Below are 10,126 nucleotides of genomic sequence, written 5' to 3'. Positions count from 1 at the left end.
TCTGGTGATGACAGAATTTGTGCTCTTTGCTACAAATGCAATTTCTTCAGGCATAGATTAATAGTCCTCCTTTCCCTGCTGAAAATCTCTAGACAACGTAAGTACTGCAGTGCTTTGAAACACATCAAAAGACATGAAACCCAAGACACTAAAGGGTCTGGAAGGTTCAAAGTATCGTTCACATCATTAGGAACAATATCTTGTTGTTCAGTGGCTCAGTCATGTCTAACTCTTTGCGATCCCATGGACTGTAGCACGCCAGGCTTCCATGAACAGTGACAATATCTGGGACTTATTTATTGAGCACTTCCCACACTCCAGACACATTCCCAAGAATTTTACATCAAAAGTTTTTGACACAAAAATCTTGGAGACAAGTCTATAGGATAGGCACTGTCACAACCCTATTTTATTGATGAGGATTCCAAAGTTCTATGTGGTGCTACCTCCTTCATTTTAGAAAGGCTCAGAGTAGCTGAGTCACTTATTCAAGGTCAGAGTCAGAATTCAAACCCAATATTCTTATGATTCCAATTATTAAAAGTCTTCCCACCATCAGTTTAGTTCAGTTCAGTTGCTCAGTCATGTCTGACTCTGTGATCCCATGGACAGCAGCATACCAGGCCTCGCTGTCCATCACCAACTCCCAAAGTTTACTCAAAGTCATGTCCATTAAGTCAGTGATGCCATCCAACCATCTCATCCTCTGTCATCCCTTCTTCTCCTGCCTTCAATCTTTCCCAGCACCAGGGTCTTTTCCAGTGAGTCAGCTCTCTGCATCAGGTGGCCAAAGTATTAAAGTTTCAGCTTCAACATCAGTCCTTCCAATGAACACTCAGGACTGATCTCCTTTAGGATGCACTGGTTAGATCTCCCTTCAGTTCAAGGGACTCTCAAGAGTCTTCTCCAACACCATGGTTCAAAAGCATCAAATCTTTGGCAGTCAGCTTTCTTTATAGTCCAACTCTCACATCCATATACAATTCCTGGAAAAACTATAGCTTTGGCAAAGTAATATCTCTGTTCTTTAATATGCTACCTAGGTTGGTCTTCCAAGGAGTAAGTGTCTTTTAATTTCATGGCTGCAGTCACCATTTGCAGTGGTTTTAGAGCCAAAAAAAAAAAAAAAGAGCCAAAAAAAGGAGCCCAGAAAAATAAAGTCTGTCACTGTTTCCACTGTTTCCCCATCTATTTGCCATGAAGTGATAGGACCAGATGCCATGATGCCATGATCTTAGTTTTCTGAATGTTGAGTTCCCACCATAGCCCAGTTTATAAAAAAAAAAAAAAAAGAGTAGAATCAGGCTACTTACTGAATTTTTTCTCCTCCACCTCTCCTCATGGGGTGTTGTGCATATGTGCTCAGTCATGTCTGACTCTTTGCGACCCCATGAACTGTAGCCCACCAGGCTCCTCTGTCCATGGAATTTTCCAGGCAAGAATACTATAGTGGTTGCCGATTCCTCCTCCAGAGGATCTTCCTGAACCAGGGATGCAATCCATGTCTCCTACATTGGCAGGCGGATTCCTTACCACTGAGCATCTGGGAAGCCCTCATGGGAAGACACAGTCTGTCTATTCAAGGGTAAACAGAAGAGGGACCCTGCGCGCCTGCCCTCAAGGATCAAAGAAATTGAATGCAGATCTAATAAGTGTAGGATTTTAAGTCAGAGAACAGTAATGGTTTCAAATCTTAACTCCAATTTATTACTTACAAAACCTTCAGAAAGCTACTTTCTGTCTTCAAGCCTCAGTTTCCTCATTTGAAATGTAAGGATAATAATTTTCCCTTCTTTATCAGGTCACTATAAACATTAAACTCACTTGTTCAGTTGAACACACAGTAAGTGTTCAAAACAGAATGGGAAGATGAACCACATCTGTGCAAAAAAGAACTGAAAATATTGAAAAAGTTATTATGAACTAATACATACTTTTAATTCTAAGTGCCAGGAGGAGGAGGGGGGAGATTTCACAATGAGCTTAAATATGATTAAAATATTTTAGTCTTAAAGGATTCTCTTTCTCCTTTTAGACAAAGAAACCACAGCTCAGCTACAGAAAATGACTTGCTTAAGCTTTTATTGTAAACTAGTAAATTAGGGATTCCAGTTCCATCTCGTTTGCTTCTAGTTTGGTATAAGTGTGGCTGGAGAAGACTTTGTGAGTTTTAAAAAGATGTAGCGTTCCCTGAGTCCGGGGATATGTGACTGTATTTTAAAAACCCAAACATAGAAAGAGTTACCACTAATGTGTCCTTTCTATTTTTTTTCCTACCTCCAACCTCTTCACAGATAGATGAAGTATATACCAAGAGAATCATATCTTCATATCATTTAATTCTCAGCATACTCCTGTGAGGGTGGGTATTATGTCCATTTTAAAGATAGAAACAGTGAGGCCTGGTATATTAAAGCACCTGGTCAAGATTATCCAATACTAAATAACTTTCAGAGCCTGAATTCTGTCTCTCTAAAATTCGTGCCTTTCATGTTTTATCATTTCTTTCACACTACAAGAGTCTGCTCAAATTTTCTGTGGTACCTGCTTTCCTAGGCCAACTATACCATCTGTTTTTTTCCCTACTCTCTCTGCAGGGGTCCTTAGCTATGTCATATTTAGTCTTATAAAGAAGAGAGAGAAACCCTGGAGAATTGACAGCTAACCAGTAAGAGAGAGACTGGTCCCTTTCTTCCAACAATTTTTTTCTTTTTCTTTAACATTTAATAATGTTTGCCACAGAGGCCTGTTCATTAGGTTGCAGTGACACATATGGGAGAAACTAACTCTGCTCTGGGGAAAAAAAGAAAATCGGAAAATATGTAATAGCATATTTGGAGCTGCACAGAAAGACTGCGATTCCCAGTGCTCCATACGTTCTCAAGTACGTTCACACAGACATCCTTGGAATGCTAGTGCGATACACGTCCCCACTTACATTAAATTGTTCATGCATTGTAACTTTGTTGTGAAAAATAATAGGTTGCGTTCATGAAAAGTAGTATATCCTGTCCCTAAACTGTAAGTGTTCAATCAGATACATGTTAGGTACTCAGTGTGGTTCCTTTAGGTAAAAGTTTTGATGGGTCCCTAGTAACTAAAAGACAAAGTGGGCACAGAGGGAACATACCTCAACTTAATGAAGGTCACATGTGACAAGCCTGAAGCTAATATCATACTTAACAGTAAAAAGCTGAAACCTTTTCCTCTGAGGATAAGACAAGGATTCTCACTCTTTCCACTACTATTTGACATGGTGTTGGAAGTCTTAGCCATAGCAATTAAGCAAGAAAAAGAGATGAAAGGAATCCAAATTGGAAGGGAAGAAGCAAAACTGTCACTATATGCAGAGACTAGATACTATATATAAAAAACCCTGAACGCTCCAGCGAACCACTCTCACAACTGATACATTCAGCAAAGTCGCAGGATATAGAATCTATATACAGAAAGCTATGGTGTTTCTACACACTAAACACACTATCAGAAATAAAAAGTAAGAGAACAATTTCATTTACAATTTCATAAAAGACGATAAAATAACTACAAATAAATTTAACCAAGGAAATTAAAGACCTGTACACTGAAAACAGTAAGATGCTGATGAAACCTAAGAAGACACAAATGAGTGAAAACATGTTCTGTGTTCAGGGGTTGGAAGAATTCATATTATTAAATGTCCACACTACCCAAAGCAATCTGCAAATTCAGTGCAATTCTTATCAACAATCCAATGCCAGCTTTCACAGAACTAGAACAAATAATTCTAAAATTTGTGTGAAACCACAAGTGACCCCAATAACCAAAATAATCTTAAGAACAAAGCTGTAGAAATAATGCACCCTGATTTCAAACGATACTGTAAAACTATAATAATCAGAACACTATGGTGCTTACGGAGAAACATACACACAGATCAGTGGAAAAGATTTGAGGAACCAGAAATAAAGCCACACATATGTGGAAAATTAATATTTATTTATGACAATTGACTTATGGCAAAGAAGCAAAGAATATGCAATTGAGAAAAAGTAGGCTCTTCAATAAATGATGTTGGGAAAGCTGGGCAGCTGTATGCAAAAGAATGATTTTAGCCCACTATTTTATACCATACACAAAAATTAACCCAAAATTGATTAAAACTTGAATTCAAGACCTGATATAATATATTCCTTGAAGAAAATGTAAGTGGTAAAATCATTGACATTGAGCTTATCAATGTCATTTTGGAACCGATCCCAGTGGCAAGGGAAACAACATGAAAAATGAACAAACGGGATTACCTCGAAGACACACACATCAAAGATAGGATGTGCAGACGACCCCACCCTTATGGAAGAAAGCAAAGAGGAACTAGAGAGCCTCCTGATGAAGGTGAAAGAGGTGAGTGAAAAAGCTGACTTAAAACTCAACATTCAAAATCTAAGATCATGGCGTCTGGTCCCAGCACTTCCTGGCAAATAGACGGGGAAACAAAGGAAACAGTGACAGACATTATTTTCTTGGGCTCCAAAATCACTGAAGATGGTGACTGCAGGCATGGAATGAAAAGACGCTTGCTCCTCGAAAGAAAAGCTGTGATCAACCTAGACAGCATGTTAAAAAGCAGAGACGTTACTTTGCCAACAAAGGTCTGTGAAGTTGAAAATATGTTTTTTCCTAAAGGAAAAAAGTCATCCTTTAGGATTGACTTTAGAAAAACTAAAGGAAATCTGAGTATTTATTGGAAGGACTGATGCTGAAGCTGAAGCTCCAATACTTTGGCTACCTGATGTGAAGAACTGACCTATTTAGAAAAGACCCTGATCCTGGGAAAGACTGAAGGCAGGAGGAGAAGGGGACAATGGAGGACAAGACGGTTAGATGACATCACCAACTCAATGGACATGAGTCTGAGCAAGATCCAGGAAATGAAGGTGCAGTCCATGGAGTCACAAAGAGTTGGACATGACTGAGGGATTGAACAACAAAAAGAAGTTTCTGCTCTTCATAGTGAAAAAAAATAATAATTAAAACTAAAAGTTAGTGTACTGGAATTGAGAAAATATTTGCAAATCTTATATCCCTTATGGGGTCAATATTCAAGACGTATAATATACTCGTACAACTCAACAATGGGAAACTCAATTTGAAAAAATGGACAGAGGATCTGAGTAAGCATTTTTTCAAAGAAGACATGCAGACAGCAAATAGGCGCATGAAAAGATGTTCACTGTCTCATTGTTTTTTGTTGTTGTTTAGTCACTAAGTCGTGTCTGACTATTGTGACCCCTTGGACTGTAGACCACCAGGCTCCTCTCTCAAAGGGATTTCCCAGGCAATTGGGAATCCCAGAATTGGTTGCCACTTCCTATGCCAGGGGATATTCCCAACCCAGGGATTGAACCCACATCTCCTGCATCTCCTGCTTGGCAGGCATATGCTTTACCACTAAGCCATCTGGGAAGCCCCTCTAATAATTAGGAAAATATAAATACAAACTACAATGAGATATCCTTTTACACCTATTAGAATAGCTATTTACCCCAAAGATGAGAAACAACAAATGTTGGAGAGGATGTAGAATTCAGGGAATTGTCATATATTATTGGTGGGACTATGAATTGGCATAGTCATGATGTAAAAACAGTATGGAGATTCCTCAAAATATTAGAAATAGAACTATCCTATGACTCAGCTATTCTACTTCTGGGTATTTGAAGAACACAAAAACATTAATTTTAGAAGATAGTGCATCCCTATGTTTATTGCAGCATTATTTACGATTGCCAATGTAGGGAAACAGCCTAGGTGTTCATCAATAGATGAATGGGTAATGAAGTCATTAAAATTTTCTAAGGCTGTCATAATACATTACCAAAAATTTGGTGTCTTGAAATGATAAGAATTTATTCTCTCACAGTTTTGGAGGCAAGAAGTCTGAAATCAAGGTGTCAGTAAGGTTGGTTTCTTTGAAGTTCTGAGGAAGAGCTTAGTCCATGCTTCTTTACCAGATTCGGGAGGCTACTAGTAAGCTTTGTCCTTCCTTGGGTTATAAACCCATTACTCTAATCTCTGCCTCCAATCCCACATGACTTTTTCCCTCGCCCATGTGTCCATGTGTCCAATCACCCTCTGTCTTTCTCTTATAAGGACGCTTGTCATTGGATTTCAGGCCAGCATGGTCTCTTCCCAAGATCTTTACATTAATTACATCTTCAAAGATCCCTTTTCAAAATAAGGCCCCATTTACTGATTCAATGTGTTTATATCTTTTATTGGAGGGCAGGCTCCAGTTCAGCTGTATCATTTATCAGGAAACGTACACAGAAGCTAAAATGCTAGTGAGTATAATTTTGGAAAAATTATAGTGAATGTTCATCAAATAATGATTCATTGATTAAAATTCTCTTTTACTGGCTTGGAAAATAAATCATTGTATTCTTTTTAGCCTCAGTTTTTTGTTTTATTTTGGTTGCATCATGCACAGCACAGCACAGCACGATGGATCTTAGTTCCCCAACCAGGGATGGAACCAGTGTCCCCTGCAGGGGAAAAGCAGAGTCCTAACCACTGAATTTCCAGGAAATTCCCAGGCCCAAGTTTTATAGTGTTGTGAAATTATGTTTTTGTCTTAATATTTAAATGCTTTTTCTTTTATTTTCTTGATATTTACTTTATTATTTATTTCTATATAGACCTTTATGGGTGCATGTATGCTAAGTCACTTCAGTTGTGTCTGACTCTTTGCAACCCTATGGACTCTAATCCACCAGGCTCCTCTGCCCATGGGATTCTCTAGGCAAGAATACTGAAGTGGGTTGCCATGCCCTCCTCCAGGGGATCTTCCCGACCCAGGGATTGAACCCGAGTCTCCTGTGGCTTGTGTATTGCAGGTGGATTCTTTACCACTTAATCACTGGAAAGCCCATATAGATCTTTGTATGGTTCCGTAAAATTACAAATTTAGTAAAAGAGATTGTATCTGTTTTAACATGTTCAGGACTTGAAAAATCATACTTTTAACATGTACAGTAATTATAACTGCAAATTGAACATCTGTTTTCCAAAGTTTTCTCATTCATCCAAAACCACTGCTTGGCATCAGCGGTACTGTAAGCATGTTCCAAACGACTTACCAGTCTTGTGCTTCACTCTCCCCTTTCACAACCTATAGTCCAGCTAAGTGGGGTGATTTGAAATACTGCTGACTCTTGAACAACACGAGGGTTAGGGGCACTGACCTGATCTATGTGGACCTGCACAGTTCAAACCTATGTTGTTCAAGGGTCAACCATTCCCTCATTAAGTCTAATAGCTTCCAATACCTGTGTCTTCTCATCAACTCTTCTTTTGGGCACAATTGCTCTTACCAAGTTCTATTCCTTGGGCAAATCTTCTTCTATTGCAGGGATGTTATTGATTTTCTATTCAACAGGCATCCCTGTATTTCCTAAAATAATCCCATTTGTGGTTCCATAAATATTATGCTCAACCTCACCATGAAGATTGAATCATGTTGGGTCTAAGTCAATATGGCTGTCCTATTACCCTTAATAATTATTAGTTTAAATACAGCCTTGAGCTTGGTGCTGGCCAAGAAGATCATAAGCAGAGGTTCTGGGGAAAAAAAAAAAATTCATTGCTCTTAAAAAGAAGTTCATGCAAAGGACAATTCCTTTTCCGTCTTTGGGAGTGGTCGGTCAGTCAACATGATCACTTGAACAACTGCAAACAAAATGCATCCAGGAGATAAATTTTATAAGGAGACAGGTTTACATGTTGGATGTGGCCAAGGGGAAATATGTTAAAAGATCTGTGTCCTTGATAATTTATTGAGCCATTGAGTTAACTAACACAAGACCTATCTTAAACAGTTTTTAGTGGGGAAAAAAGTTCTAATTAAGTTACTTTGAATTAGGTCTTTAGTTTTTAAAATCTATATCAAATTTTTCTTCACATAACATTATTATCATATGTATTTTTCTTATAAAAAAGCTCTCGCAGTGGCTCAGTGGTAAATAATTCCCTGCTATGTGGGATACATGGGTTCCATCTCTGGTTCAGGAAGAACCCCTATAGAATGAAATGTCAATCCACTCCAGTATTCTTATTTGGAAAATCCCATGGACAGAGGAGTCTGGTGGGCTATAGTCCATGGGGTTGCAAAAGAGTTGGACATGACTCAGTGACTAAGAGCAGCAACCATTCATCTTATAGACTGATGTGATTACCAAAGTCTAGTTCTAACTCTACCTCTCCTTTGAAGAGTTCGCTGCCCCTCCAAATTTAGAAATCAAAATCTATGGTCCTACATTGAATTTTTACCCAGATATTCCTATACTCAGGTCTCTGTTCTTAAGCAGTAAGTATTACATTTATCAAATTATTTCAACTCCAAACCCACCTTTCTCAACCTGGTTTTGTGATACTGGAGGTGAGCTTTGCAAAGACTCCTCTTTCTGCAATTACTATATTCTTCAGAGTTCTCTTTTCCCCTCTTAGCAGTTAATCCCTATTTGCATGCTGTCACTTCAGATGTGCCAGTCTCCTCTGTCCATGGGATTCTCCAGGCAAGAATACTGGAGTGGGTTGCCATGCCCTCCTCCAGGGGATCTTCCTGACCCAGAGATCAAACACATGTGTCTTAAATCTCCTGCACTGGCAGGAAGGTTCTTTACTACTAACAGCGCTTGGGAAGCCCTAATCCTTATTTACTAGTTAATAAATTTTTATATTGAAAGTTTACCCTTCAATTTTTTTTTTTTTTCTTTTTTTGAAGCCTACAGCACCCGGTATTCCCAGGCAGTCTCCCATCTAAGTATTAACCAGGCCTGACCCTGCTTAGCTTCTGAGATCAGGTAAGATCGGGCCCATTCAGGGTGGTACGGCCGTGGACTCCCTTTCAATTTAAGAATTCATTTCATCTCCGGACTGGACCCTGATCAATACACTATGTTAGGAGTGCTAGTATTGAGGGCCTGCTTCCCGTAACGAGTTGCTCTTTCATTCAAGTTGATACAGGTAATAGCCTCAGCTGTAATATTGGTGATTAGGTGATGAACAAGCAGACCTAGGCTCTGCCCAGTGACTGAACAGTCAAATTATTCTTCCATTTAATCAATATTGGAGTGCATGTTGTGTTCTAGGCACTATCCCAGGTGCTGGATGTAGAACGGTGACAAGGGTATTAAGTTTACCGATCTAGCGGAATTTATAAGAAACAGACAATTAAATGTAAGCTGTAAAATAATGACGAAATTTAAAGTACATAGAAAGAAAATTCTGAATGAAAAGCTCTGGGTACTATAACAGATAATCTCATAGGGAATGTAGATAAGGAAAGATCTCTATTATGGATTGAATTGTGTCCCCCTCCAATTCATGTATTGAAGCCCTAACTCCAAATGTGACAATATTTAGAGAATAGGCTCTTTATAGAACTAATTAAATGAGGGCATAAGAATGGGGGTCTAATCCAATATAATGGGTGTCTTTATAAAAAGAGAAAAAGGAGACTTCCCCGGTGGTCCAGTGGTTAAGACTCTATGCTCCCAATGCAGGAAGCCTGGATTTGATCCCTGGTCAGGGAACTAGATCCCCCAAGCTGCAACTAAAGATCCCACAAAGACACAACTAAAAACCCAGCACAGTCAAATAAATACATAGATAAATATTTTACAAAAAGAGGAAGAAATAACAGAAATGCAGAAATAGAATATGTGTATATATATGAAGACACTGAGAGAAGGAGAACACATGGGCTAAGCTTTGGCTGCAAGATATGGAGAGAAACCTTAGGAAAAACCAACCGTATCAGCACCTTGACCTTGACCGTCTGTACTCCAAAAACTGCAAGAAGATTGATTTCTCTTGTTGAAGGCATCCAAGGTGTGGTATTTTGCTATGACAGCCCTAAATGACTGTTACAACCTCTACGAAGATCAGAAAAGACATTTATGGAAAAAGAGCCATTGAAGCTTAGGCTTGAAAAATGGGTAGAATCTAAGTAAGGAGCAGGTGGAGAAGATTCTCAACAAAGCAAGGATGTACCAAGGCACTGAGAAAGGAAGACACTTTCTATTGTCCGGGATTTAAAAGGCACACGGAACAGAATGAGTATGGGGAATGGTATCTTGAAGCGGGG

At 38.9% G+C, this 10,126-nt stretch overlaps 1 pseudogene; it reads right to left on the bottom strand.

Moving 5' to 3' along the window:
* Nucleotides 1-8,759: 8,759 nt before the first annotated feature.
* LOC133253560 (5S ribosomal RNA) lies at nucleotides 8,760-8,878 on the bottom strand (annotated as a pseudogene).
* Between the last annotated feature and the right edge of the window lie 1,248 nt (nucleotides 8,879-10,126).

Source organism: Bos javanicus, chromosome 8 (genome assembly GCF_032452875.1).
Source record: "Bos javanicus breed banteng chromosome 8, ARS-OSU_banteng_1.0, whole genome shotgun sequence".
NCBI classification, from domain to species: Eukaryota; Metazoa; Chordata; class Mammalia; order Artiodactyla; family Bovidae; genus Bos; species Bos javanicus.
Note: the sequence above shows the minus strand (reverse complement) of the source record. Positions and strands in the feature narration are given on the sequence as shown.